Raw genomic sequence first — 13717 nt, 5'->3', positions numbered from 1 at the left:
GGAAGAGGAAAGAACGCAGTTCGGAAGATCGTTAATATAGATTAGAAAGAAAAGTGTACCCAGGACTGAGCCTTGAGGAACACCTGCTGGTACATTAGAAAACAGAGAATTACAGTTATTAGCGTTTACAAACTGCGTCCTGTTAGAAATAATTTTTTTATCCACTCGAGTACACTTACGTCCAAGTTAAGTTCAGTCAGCTTAAGCAGAAGTAAATCATGGGTCACAGAGTCAAAGGTGTCGGCAAAGTCAAGCAATACGCAGTCAATGCCGGTACCTAGATCAGAAATTGCAAAGAGATCGTTAGTAAATGATAAGTGCTGTGTTTCACAGGAAACCATGTTGACAGGAGTTGCAAAAGGAGTTTGATTCTAAAAACTCAGACAAATGTGAATATATTATATGCTCGAGAATTTTGCATGAAATGCCTGTTAGTGAGATAGGCCTGTAATTGCTGCGTGTTACCTGATTTGTGAACTGGAATCACCTTTCCCACGCACCAGTTGTGTGGAAGAACAGACTGCTGTAATGACCGAGTGAAAATGTGCGACATAATAACAGCAGAAAATAGATTAGTGCACTTCAAAATTTTTGAATTCAGGCAGTCTGGGCCGGCAGAGCAGGACGTTTTTTTATTGTTAATTAGGCAGCTAACACCAACACAGTCAATGGAGATTCAATCAATGGGCGAAAAACCAGAATTGGATACAAGCGGTAATCTATGTGACATCGCGGTAACATGGGAAGAAAACACATCATTAAATATATTACAGCATTCTTCAGGAGCAACAGGTTCATCATTGTGGTATGTTAATTGGACTATTTTGCTTGGAGTACGGTTAACTATGGTCCAGAATTTTCGAGGATTATTTTGCAAGATAGATGGAAGTGTAACAGAATAAAAATGCTGTTTCGCACTAGCGGCGGCTGTGTTGTAGTCACTTTCAGTGCGGTAGTAAGCGGACCAAGTAGCGTCTCTGCGTGAAGCTTTTGCGCGACGAAACAACCGCCTTTTTTCTTTTTTTTTTTTACGTAGTCGCTTCAACAAGGGGTTGAACCAAGGGGACCCTGGCTTGCAAGTGACTGTTCTTTGCGGTACGAAACGTTCGATTAGTGACATTTCATTTTTTAAAATGCACCAGTTTTCTTCAACACAGTGCTGATCGCAATTAGCGATGTAAGAAGCTGCGAAATTTTCCATTTCAGCGGTAATTGCAGCCAAGTCGGCTTTGCTGTAATCGCGGATCACCTTCGCTGTTTCCCGAACAGGAGCCCGTGTGTTGATATCAAAAGTGAGTGCAAGGTCATCACTTAAGCCTTTTAAGTAAAGAATTGGGGAAACTGTGTCAGGGTTCATAGTGAGAATCAGGTCTAGCATGTTAGATGAAGAGGCAGACACGCGCGTTGGTTTCGGTACAAGCTGGGTGAAGTGGAAGTCCAAACAAGTGTTTATAAACTGGGTACTCTGAGAAGACTGAGACGTTGCCGTGTCGTTGTGCCAAATGATATCGGAAAGTTGAAGTCACCAAGAAGAAAAAGGGGCGCGTTAGGGTATCTGACAACTAATTTGTTCAATTAGTGATGAAGGTCATCGCAAAAGGATGTCGAAGCAGTTGGAGGGCGATAATATGTGCAAAATATGACATCTCTGTTGTCGAGTACAACACGCACGCAAACAAGTTCAAGTGGTGTTTCTATGGAAACTGAGTTCGAAGTGAGCGTTTCAGTAACTGCAATCAAGACACCTCCACCTGATCGCACACCACGATCGCAGCGATAGCATGAATACACTTTCTCACAATAAAAAATTTCGCAATTTTTTATCCGAGCAGAGAGCCATGTTTCGGTGAGACATACAATGTCAGCAGCGCATGTATTAATCAGTGCAGCACGTTTATTTAGTAGACTTCGCACGTTAGTGAACAAAAAACTGATATGCTGTTATTACATTGCGCATGCGCTAGCTATGTCGAACCGTTTCCTTCGATAGCTTGACGCGACCGAACTGAAGAGCGTGTGGCACGTGGCATGTCGACTTCACATACAAAAATTAAATCTACCGACTATAAAAGGACAATTTTATTTGGGGCAGCCAATTTTTCTACAAACGTTTGCCGAAAATTTGACCTGAAGAAATTTACACAAAGTTTAGAAATCTGTAGCTCTGCAACAATGATATTATATCTATATATATATATATATATATATATATATATATATATATATATATATATATATATGTCACAGTTCTGTAAACTGCACTTGTTAGAGCATCTCAAGCACACAAATTTTAGTGTAAGTTTACAGCTGACATGGGAATTGTTACAATATGTATACAACAGTTTTAAAGAAGTTCTGCTCGCAAATTAGTGATATATAAATAACTTTGAGCCACTTTAGATATCTGAAGAGGTGCAGTTGTAAACTTGATTCAGCTTTTTTTAGTGATTTTTTAGTTTCTTAGTAAAAAGATGGTCTTAAGAAACATACTCTCCGAGTACAGTGGATAGACCTTTCACATTTACCGGATCCAAATTCGTGCTGCAGATGCTGACAAAAAGGATTTCTTCATTCCCAAGTATTTAGAAAAATGTTCCTAAGGTCAAGCTGCTTAACGTTGTTTCTCTTGACGTCCTTGTGGCACCTTAGAAATACAGTACTTCAAACGTTTCATGACATAACTCATACAGTCGGCTTCAGTTAAATAGAGCCTTGCAGGACCGCACAATTCAGTCAAATTCTCTGAAATGTCAATCTGAGAAATGGGGGCAAGATGAATTAATATAAATAGTTTTTATTGCTTTAAGTAGTCTGTAATGTATTTTTATTTTTTGCTCTCGAAGTGCAACTCAACCAGCACGAAGTGGAGATAGCAGTTGTGTTTAAAAGCCACTTCAGTATGACACGTCAAACAAGCGGGAATGAATGTCTTCACGTGTGGAATGAACATCGGCAACTAAAAGATAAAAATTTATTTAGAGAAAACAGATTCACACCTAGGGAACCAGTAAGCACTGTCTGCTGAATTTATCATGTTTTGAAGCCTCTAGTAAATGCTGCATTTGAAGAGGCACTGGTGTGGTTCGAATTAACCGAACTTATATGCTTTCGAGTTCGAACTAAACGAGATTTCTTTCCATAGCAATGCATACCTTTTCTCCAGAACTTTCCTGTTGGTTCGAATCACAGTGTACGAATATACTGAGGTGTTGACACTGCACCCGCCGGCGCGTCTTTAGTATGTTCGGCTGTGGCGTGGCGCGCCCTGTAGTTCTACTGCGAGACGACAGATGGCACTGGGACCAGCGGGCCCAGTGCCAGCGAAATATGAGGAGGAAGAAGCATGTGCTTGCTGCGGTAAAGCTAGGGTAACTATGGAGCATGGTTTATTAGAATGTGAAGACGTCTGCCCGGCGGTCGATTTAGGCACCACTTGAATCCCTTGGGTTCAGCGAGAGCAGTGGAAAAAATATGCCCGCAATCGGGATTAGTAAGAGGCGATTGGAGGATTGGTGGAAGTAGGGAAACGACAAAAAACGGAGACGTAAAAAAGCACAGTTCGCAATATGGGATCAGAAGATTTGGTTGTGGGAATTAATAGTGTTTTTTTCTTGTTTAACCTAGGTAGGACACTAGGCAGTATAATAATGTCAATAGCAAGAGCTTGGTGGCACAACCAAGTGCCCCGTTCCAAAGGGGACGCTCATAACATCCATCCATCCATCTAGTGCCACGATGGGAAGATTGGTGGAAGCAGGGGAACGACAGCAAAGAGACATTCCATATAGGGGGTCAGAAAATGTGGTTGTGAGAGTTCATAGCGTTTTTTTTTTTTTCTTTCTTAACTTGGGTATGACATTAGGCAGTGTAATAGCAAGAGCTTGGTGGCGCAACCCACCGCCCCGTTCCAAAGAGGACGCTAATAACATACAGCCATCCATCCATCCATCCAGATCAGTGGGCTGGCCCCTCGAGTTCCCGCTGCCTTCGCTCAATTTTTGCGTTTAGTAGCATGAGTACAAATGAAAGAGCTAATAATATGCTTTACTTGTAATAAAATCATGAGTGTACCAGGCTTAATACTTTACTGATACGAAGGTATCTGGTGAAGAGCAGTTAATGATGTCATACAGATCCCGCAGCACTCAAAGCCCATTACCGTTCCAAAGAGGAGGTGTGGCTTGTTGCCTGTGTCAGGTCGTGGGAACGGCCGAGCAAGCATAGCGACTCCCCATCTAAATTCTGTAGCGCAGCAGCGTGGCAGCAACTGAAGTACAGGGGGTTTGGTTGGTTTGGTCTCCTCGAAAACACTCTGGGCATGTCCGGCGCCGCGGGCACCGGCTGGAAACAGTGGCGTGGCTCGCTACTGTCGAATCGGCTCCTAACGGATGCGGGTAATGGCTTTATCGCCCCGTCCTGTTGTGCCCCGAACGGCCGCCTTTTCTTCCAGTTCCGATGGTCCGTTGGTGTTCTAGACATCCCTCTCCGGGAAGAATTCCTCCGTGCGACGAAGCTTGGGAAGCCCCCGTAGGTTGTTTCTCGGCGTGGCACGGCGCTTTTCTTCACTTTTTGGCATCGGTGGGCCACATAGTGGGTCGCCAGCTGGAGGATCATAACAACACACAGTGAGCTGGAAAAATTCATTGCAAGATAACATATTTGGAGGCAGATGTGGCACATACGCATGCACATACCCTGCATGAGAGATGCACATAAACTACATGAAGATTGTGGCTATGATGTGCAAAGCTGAGCCACTTTGTTTTTACTTGAGCCTTCTTTTTCCTACCCATGTTGACATGCCTGCCGTGGTGCCTCATTCGCCTGCTAACATAGCAATGCAGCAACTGAGGTACGGTTTGTTCCTTATGCTCCTCGCAGGGGCATGTAGTCATGTATGTGTGCAGGACACCATAAATTGTGTCCCAGTCTACAATGTGGGCGTCTGCGTATACTACAAACAAACATTCTGTTTGTTTAAGTAAATTATAGAGGTGTATGTTCGGATGTACTATCAGCGTCAAATGAAAGTTGAACAGCGGAGCGCGTGGCCCAAGCATAAGTGAAGATATAGTGCGCACCGTCCAGTCATCACCATTGACAGGCGCGCGCATCCGGTTTGGGCGCACTGCTCGATCCCCCTCTAGTGAAATAATCTCGCTTGTGTTCTGGTCCTTACATTTGAAAGGGAGAAAATGAAAAATAAAAATGAACCAAAAATATTGCAGTTTACGGCGAGTCCTGTCGCACAGATCGCCGAAACCACAAGTGCTGTCGGCGCGAACAGCGGTGCCCGTGGTGCACTTTGCACCGTCATCGCAAGGTAGATTCGCCAGCGCGGACCGTGCAGGCGAATCTACCTTGCGATGACGGCGCAAACTGCACCACGCGCACCGTTATTCCCGCAGACAGCACTTGAGAAGACTCGCCGTAAACTGCAATACTTAAGCTTCATTTTTATTTTTCATTTTCTCCCTTTCAAATGTAAGAACCAGAACAGAAGCGAAATTATCTCACTAGAGGGGGATCGCGCAGTGCGGCCAAACCGGATGCGCGCGCCTGTCAATGGTGATGACTGGACGGTGCGCACTATATCTTCACTTATGCTTGGGCCACGCGCTCCGCTGTTCAACTTTCATTTGACGCTGATAGTACAAGATCTCATTTTCGCTTGCGTGCGTGCTGCTTCAGCCAAAGTGCTCTTTTCCATACTAAACGCTTACTTGTATGTAGGGCAGCTGGTGAAGTTTTTCATTTTCCTACAAATGAATTCTGCTAAATAATAAACTATTCAGTCTTCAACTTCAGTTTCTGCTCCACCCTTTGTTTGACAGATGACATAATCACATTCCCAGTCCTCTACACAGATCAGGTTGTCGAGTTTCTCCTTCACCTCATCTACAAAGTCATATGCTGATGTGGCATTGTTCGGGTTTATAAGGGCCCTGAAATCGGGTATGTCAAGTAGTGGCTTCTCTCCCTCAACCACTCTGCAGTTGCCAAATTTAAGAGGCCTCAGGAGCGGGTAAATGGATGTCTGGCACAGCTGCAAGAAAGTAGGCATTTACGGGCGGTCATTCTGGCTTCCAGCCAATCTTACCTTTCCAAGGAAACATTCATTGGATCTTGATTCATCTTGCTTGTCAAGACATGTTTAAAATTGCAATCGTGCAGGAGAGCATTGCTAACTTCTCTTGTGGATTTTAATGTGACCTGAAGGCCTTCAGATGTGCTCTTGGTGAGGAACATGTCTTTTCTTATCAAGTCAGACTGAGGTTCCTTCTCCCAGCTGTCAAGCCATTGAATACCGCGGCTGATAACTCCAAGGTCTGAACTCTGCTTTCGTATGCCTTCTGCAGGAAAACAACGGTTTAATGCATCGAAGGGATAGTTGAAAATAATTCCTCAATCGTTTCACTGCCACCAAGCCGCGGTACACCTTGTTCTCTGTAAAATTTATTGCCTGATGCCATGGAGCGCCTGAAGACTTGCGTCACCAATTTCACACGCATTCTTTCGCATATGGTTGGGTAGATGTGACTATATGTAATCTTTGGACAAACCCACAGGCCTCCAGCTTTGTTCTGATCCTCCTTGTAAACTGCAGAATAGTCTTCCCATCTTATCCTTTGTTATGTACTGCTGCTGCTTCAATCGATTTCTTATGCATTTGAGGAAATGTGGCACGTTTGAAAATGCAAACACCTTTCTTGTAGGATCACATGGGAGGGTGAAGGAGTTGCAGCAGTCCTGAAGGCTCCGACATAGCACCAATGTGCTCCACATATTCTGTTTGTTGATGCCCCATCACACACAAAGCCGTGAATATTGGCGCCACCTTCTTGAAGTAGAACAAGTGCTTGAAGTAGCAACTGCACAAGAACGGTGCCTTTTGTTGCACATTTGGCCGCAAAAAACTCACATTTGGTTGGGCATAGCTTTCGCCAAAAGGGCAAAACATAAAAACCAGAGCATGGTCAGTAAGCTCACCTGAGTCTCCTGTCTCTGATCTCAGTCCTACATATGTCACAGTATTTGAGTTGACGCACTTACTCTTGCTGACTTGCATTTCACCAAGCATTAGCATACCCTGCCTTTGGAAGCTGTCCTTCTTTGCAAACTTCTTTTTTAGAGCAGCAAACAACATTTTCCAAAAGCCGGAGTTCAAGCCGAATGTTGCCATATAACGGCGTATTGTTCTGATTGATGGCAATACAACAATGCCATTTTACATTAGAAACCTCTACCCTGCAGGTGATCTAATATGTAGGAGCAGGCATAGTAGTACCCAGTTGTCTGAACATCTTCGACCCTTCTTTGACTGCGCTTTTCCGGCGGCTACACACTCTTTGAAAACGACCTGCTGAGCATCGGGAAAGTTCACCTCCTTAAAATGACCTTCAATGGATTCCTCATTTAGTTCTCTTAACCTTGCTTTGCATTTAGCAAGTTCTGCTTCCACTTCCTTCTTCCCCTTGAAAACCCGTACCTTAGATTTATAAAAGGCAATTCTCCATTTTGCGTATTGTTTCATCTTGGGTCTTTTTATGATGGGCTTGCTATCAGCCTAACAAGCTTCACTTTGTTCTTTTTCCTTCGCCTAGTATAATGAATACAGAGCACATATTTCAGTCGGTCACAAGCCTTGGATATTTTTTCATGAGTAAGCAGTGTGCATTTTTTATGACGCCACATTCCACAGGCATCGACATATGCAAACTCGGAATGTATATCATTGAAGTTTTTTTTAGAGGGGTACTGGATCTTGCCGTTGAGTGCGGGAGTTCGCCGGCGTTGAGGGGGATCTTGAGATGAAAAAGGAGGTTTCCTTACATTATTTACAGTAACGACACAAACTAGTCAACAGTAATGAAGTCATTGACGGCGGGCAGCAAATCAGACCATGCGGCCCGTGGCATGAAGAACGAAAAAAATGAATGAATGAAGGAATGCTTCTCTCTGCTCCCTGTCTCTCGCTTTTAAACCCTTCGTTGTCTCGGGGTCACGTCATTTTCGGCCAATCGTCAAGCCCACTCAGGTATCGTCATTTTCCTCCAATGGTAGGCGCCCAGGCATGTGTCGTCACCTTGGGCCAATGGTGTCGCTCCTAGGGCTCCACTGTTCGAGGGATGACTTGCCACCGGTGTTGCCTCCTAACCTCCAACTGCCGTCACAATCGGCTCAGGGGGGGTCACTGCAAGGGCTCCATTGTCCGAGGGGTGACTTGCCACGGCGTTGCCTCCGGGTTTGCAAGCACTCAGCGGGGGGAGACGGGTTGTTTTTGAGCGACCTTTCAGAGCTGCAAAGCAGCTCCACTCGGGACCAAGATTACCTGTAACCGTGCCAGGCTCCCGTTGCACTTTCGGGAAGAATCAAGCAGGGGGCAGGGGGCAATAGCTCCAAGTGCGGCGCACGAGGTGGGGTCGCCAACTTGTCTGACAGGTCCGGGAACGTGTTAGACGCGCTTCTGCGCACCTTAATTGGGTGCGATGGCGATCCTAAGTGGTCTGGTGAACTCGAATGATGCCAGGAAAAGGGTCCGTATCTAACAGCTCCTCCTCGCCCCGGAATGGCCGGTGAACATAGTTCGCTGGCCATGAGGAACGCTGAAAGGACATGTAGGCTACTGGTGGCCAGCCTCGTGCGACGAATTTCGGGATCCCGGGTCCTGAAGAACGTACGTAAAACAAATGAAAAAACATAGCGCTGCACCACGTTCAAGCGCAGGCTTCCACCCCTGACTCGCCAGGCTATTACTATGTCCAAATGAACGCTGTTTTTTCCCCCAATTTTGATAAACAAGTTCCAACCACCATTCTAAACGGCTTTTCATATCTCCCCGAATGCCGACAAGGCCAGAGTGATATTGTCGTTGCAAACGAAACGGGGGAAAGCTAAACAATTAAGGAAAGCAACCGAACATAACTTAAGCGGCCCAACTTTACGAACAGCCTGTTCTTGCCCTATGGCAGTGGCGTACTTATCGCACGTACTGGTGCCACTGAACAGTCTGATGAAATCCACAGGTACGTAACCACAATCGCGCTAGCTCTGTGGTCCCTATTCAGAACGCTTATTTGCGTCGTAAGCAAACGTTTCATAACGCCTACTCACGTTTCTTCCTTTAGTCCACACAGGACACGTAACTTAACAACAAAACATGTGTATCTTACGCACTCTGCAGAACCCTTAAAAATGCGTCTTCTAATAACTAGTTCCACGCACGCTTACTAAAGAAGTCAGAACGCGGCCGTCCTCATCACACACGAGCGACCCAGTCATAAACATTCTGCTTCCTTCCGTCCGCACAGGACACGCGCTAATGAAAATAAGAACGCTTCTCAGTTCAAATTATGCACTTACTGAAAACCTACGCGCTTAACCTTAGAAAATTCGAATACACTTCTAAAAATAGAAAAGGTTAACTAATACGCACCCACGTTACCCCAGGCCTCTCAACGCTAACCTTGACGGTTCAGGTTACTCAGAAAAAAGAAGCCAATCTACACATTAACACCTCGCGAAACTTAAGGTTTATATAAACAGCATCTTTCAAATCGCAGAGCTTCTCAAACGAAAACATTAACAAGGCTCATACCTTACATATTAAAAGAAACTTTAGTCTTAAATCGCGAAAATTTTCATATGCTCAAAGAAAGAAAACAAAACAACACGATTCACTTCTACGGAAGCTGTCTTGGTCTCCCGTTCCAAACGTTTACGTCGGATTCATACTTTTGAGCCGTACTCGAGGTGCTCGCGGTTCGAAACCTATTGTGGCTACCCAGGAACAACAAAAGACCGATACCCCATGAGCTCCTTCAAGTCATTGTGTTGTCTTGCCAATTTGCGTCCTGGCGCAAGGCTTTCATCAGGAACTCGACTGACCGCGACGCGACTTCCTACCACCTCGTCTCGTCTTGCCGCCTTGCGCTCCTTCGCACTACATGCCGCACCCCGAAAAGAACGACGGAACGACGCGGAACATAACTGCCCCGTGCCCTTTGTCCGCGCAGAACGTGCTTCTCGGTCTCTTTTTGACCGGTGGCTCGAACTTGCTTGATGCGCACACGTCGTCAACGACGATCGCACCTTTCTTTTCTTCGCGCCCTGCCTTTTTTCGTCTGTCACCGTCTTTGGATGCGCTACATTATTCACCCCATTCCGATGTTTAGGGCGCTTCTTTCTACGGCGCTTTTTCCTCGAACTCCCTTTCATGCCGCCTTCTCGCTCCTCAAGCTGGCCGGTACGAATATCGTCGGCCCGGATCGCTCTCCTACCAGCACAGTCTGAGTGATTTTCGTTTAAATCCACTCTCTCTTTGCCTCGACTGGAGGACAGCTCAACCGACTCTGGAACAATGCAGCAGTCTTTACACTAGCTATGCAACTCGCACTCTTGCGAACTGTCCTCTACTGCATCGCCCAGCTCACTCTGTGCATCAGCACCCAGCTCGCCGGTCTTTATCGCTGTCTCACTCACACAGTCCAAATGACTCATAACTAGATCATCTCTCTCCTGGCTACCTAGACTGGCGGACAGTTGCACCGATCCCTGAACCATGCAGTTTTCTGCCCTTGAGCTACGCAGCTCGCAATCCTGCGAAATGCCCTCAACTGCATCGTCCAGCTGGCGCTTCCCTTCGGCACGCAGATCTGACTCGATATGGTTGCTCGCGTCAGTCGGGTCAGCAGTACTCTGTATTCCGTTAACAACCTCATTAACGTTACCTGCGACGCAGACGCGCGGTGACTGTGCCAATTCATTCACAGCTGGTCTAGCTCTCTCTACAGTTCTCTGTTAGCACAGCACCTCGTCGCTTTCACTGCGGCCTTTAACGGCCTCTCTTGCCACTAAGCCATCGTTGGCAGCTAGCCCTTTCCGTTCACCTATGAATGTGCTCCTATCTCAGAGCCAATACTTCTTTCGTCGGCTTTTGGCGAAAATCGGCTAGATACTTCCTGATTCTTTTGCTCTGTACTACCTACAGAATTTTCAGACAGCCGTTGCATTTGTGCCTTTAACTGCCGAAAATCTTGTACCGTTTTTTTTCATGCTGCCACCTCTTTCTCGTGACTTTGCTCACGCTCACGTTCTTGACGCTCCCACTCACTCCCAAGGTCTCGACGCTCACGCGCGTGTTCATTCTCACGTTCTTGACGCTCACGCTTCCGTGTTTCTTGTATCACCTCCCAAGCAATCTTAATGCTTTCATAATTATTGCCACTATCTTGAATTGTCTTTATGATGGCTGGCTTTTTCATCTCTTCGGCCGTCTCCACTCCCAACTCGTCGCACAATAACAAGTCTGACTTCGTCAACCTTCTAAGATCCATGGCAGCTGCCCCGACTGGTGGTTAGAACTGTTTTCCTAAATAATTTCTGCAAACACAGAATATGCAACAAATTCCCCATTCCTAGAACTCTCAAAATAAACACGCAACATTTGATGTCTGGCGAATCAAAAGGAAAAAAACCACGCGCTCACTTACGGATATAGCACCGCACCATATGGTTCATCAGTCCGCTGTCCCCGGTTCCTCAGGACTCCCTGGGTCGAAGGATCGTTCTTCTTCGCTGTTCCCAGTTCCTCAGGACTTCTTTGGACGAAGGTTCATCCTTATCACTGTTCCGGGTTCCTCAGGACTCCCTGGGTCGAAAGCTTTCTTCGCTGTTCCCAGTTCCTAAGGACTTCTTTGGACGAAGGCTCTTTCTTCTTCGCTGTTCCCTGTTCCTCTGGATTTCTTTGGACGAAGGTTCATCCCTATCGCTGCCACCAGTTATTGAATCTTGCCGTTGAGTGCCGGACTTCGCCGGCGTTGAGGATTTTGAGATGAAATAGGAGGTTTATTTACATTATTTACAGTGACAACACAAAGCAGTGAACAGTAATAAAGTAATTGACGGCCGGCAGCAAATCAGACGCTGGGGCCCGCGGTAAGAACGACAAAAATGAATGAATGAAGGAATGCTTCTCTCTGCTCCCTGTCTCTCGCTTTTAACCCCTTCGGTGTCTCGGGGTCGCGTCATTTTCGGCGAATCGTTGAGCCCGCTCATGTGCCCTAATTTTCTCCAATGGTAGGCGCCAGTCACCTTCGGCCAATGGTGTCGCTCCAAGGGCTCCACTGTTCGAGGGATGACTTGCCACCTGTGTTGCCTCCTAGCCTGCAAATGCCGTCACAATCGGTTCAGGGGGGTCGCTCCAAGGGCTCCATTGTCCGAGGGGTGACTTGCCATGGCGTTGCCTCCGGGTTTGCAAGCGCTCAGCGTGGGGAGACGGGTTGTTTTCGAGCGACCTTTCAGAGCTGCAAAACAGCTTCGCTCGGGACCAAGATTAGCTGGAACCGCGCCAGGCTCCCCCGTTGCACTTTCGGGACGAGTCAAGCAGGGGGACGGTAGCTTCACCTGCGGCGCACAAGGCGTGGGTCGCCAATTTGTCTGACAGGTACGGGAACGTGTTAGGCGCGCTTCCGCGCACCTTAATTGGGTGCGACGGCGATCAGATGTGGTCTGGTGAACTAGAGTGATGCCAGGAAAAGGGTCCGTACCTAACAGGGGACACCAATGCAGACAGGCATATCATGAAACCTCTCAAGAGCATATTCTACTGCACTTATAGAATGCAGACTTCCCTCACTGCCTAGACTGTCGATGGGTACAGAATGCCCATGAACAAACGTCCTCACTGACAGAGATTCGTCACTCGAAGGTGTTATCTCTAGTGTTTTACGAAGATAAGGTGGGCGATTACATTCAAGACTTGCCGAAGGCAGCTCAGAAAAAAACACAGCATGCAGTCCAAAGTTCCAAACTACTTGCGCTGCCCATGCTTTGCTTGGGAGTTGTAGACTTGATGCATGTTTAGAAAGTGAAAATCAGTTTCTCCTTCCTGACGAGGGTGCAAGAAGTGGCGCTATGCGTCTCCTCGTCTTTGCTTTGTCCTGTGTATCCTTTGGGATGAACGGACATCCTGTTCATGCTGCTGAATTAACAAGAACTGGCTGCTATGCTGTCATCTCCAGAGGTGTCATTCTGGACAAAAAGCATTGTACAGTGGAAGTTGAAAGAAAGTTCTGATATATGCAGCACAGCTACAATATTGAGATCAGCAAGTAACTTGCAGTAGCAATATACGCTGAATGAAACCCTGACAACTTCACTCTGAAAACAAATTGGTTTGAAATACAGTAAAACCTCCTTAATTCGAAGTCATCGGACCGCAAAAAAAATCTTTGAATTAGGCGGGTTTTCAAATTAACCAAACACAAAAAAATGAAACCCAGGCAAATAATTTCACTGCAGGAATGCGCTACCTTTATTCGGCGATCTTTGGATTACTTAAAGTAATCAGAGATGCTGGTTTGCCGCGTCCTGTAGTCCGAGGCTCCAAGGGTCATGCTTTTTAGTTTGCCAACTACGTGCAGCATTTCAGAATTTCCACCGTGGTACTCAACAGAACTGCGGACAACGTTGAGCGATCCGATAACTTCCCCGAGAGCGGGTGCTCGGTAGGGCTCGCTAGCGTCGTCGCTGTCATCGCACATGCTCGCACCAGCGGCAGCTTCACTCTCCAAGTCTCAGTAGCACGTTTTTTGATCATTTGCAAAGTTCAGATACTGGGCGAAGCCGACTGCACCGGATTCGCTATCCTCTGCGCAGAGTGCATTGATGCGGTCGCAATATTCGGCTCCTTGTTCATCATGTGCGCATGAATAGT

This window comes from Dermacentor andersoni, chromosome 1 (genome assembly GCF_023375885.2).
Source record: "Dermacentor andersoni chromosome 1, qqDerAnde1_hic_scaffold, whole genome shotgun sequence".
Lineage (NCBI taxonomy): Eukaryota > Metazoa > Arthropoda > Arachnida > Ixodida > Ixodidae > Dermacentor > Dermacentor andersoni.
This window is presented reverse-complemented; position numbering follows the sequence as displayed.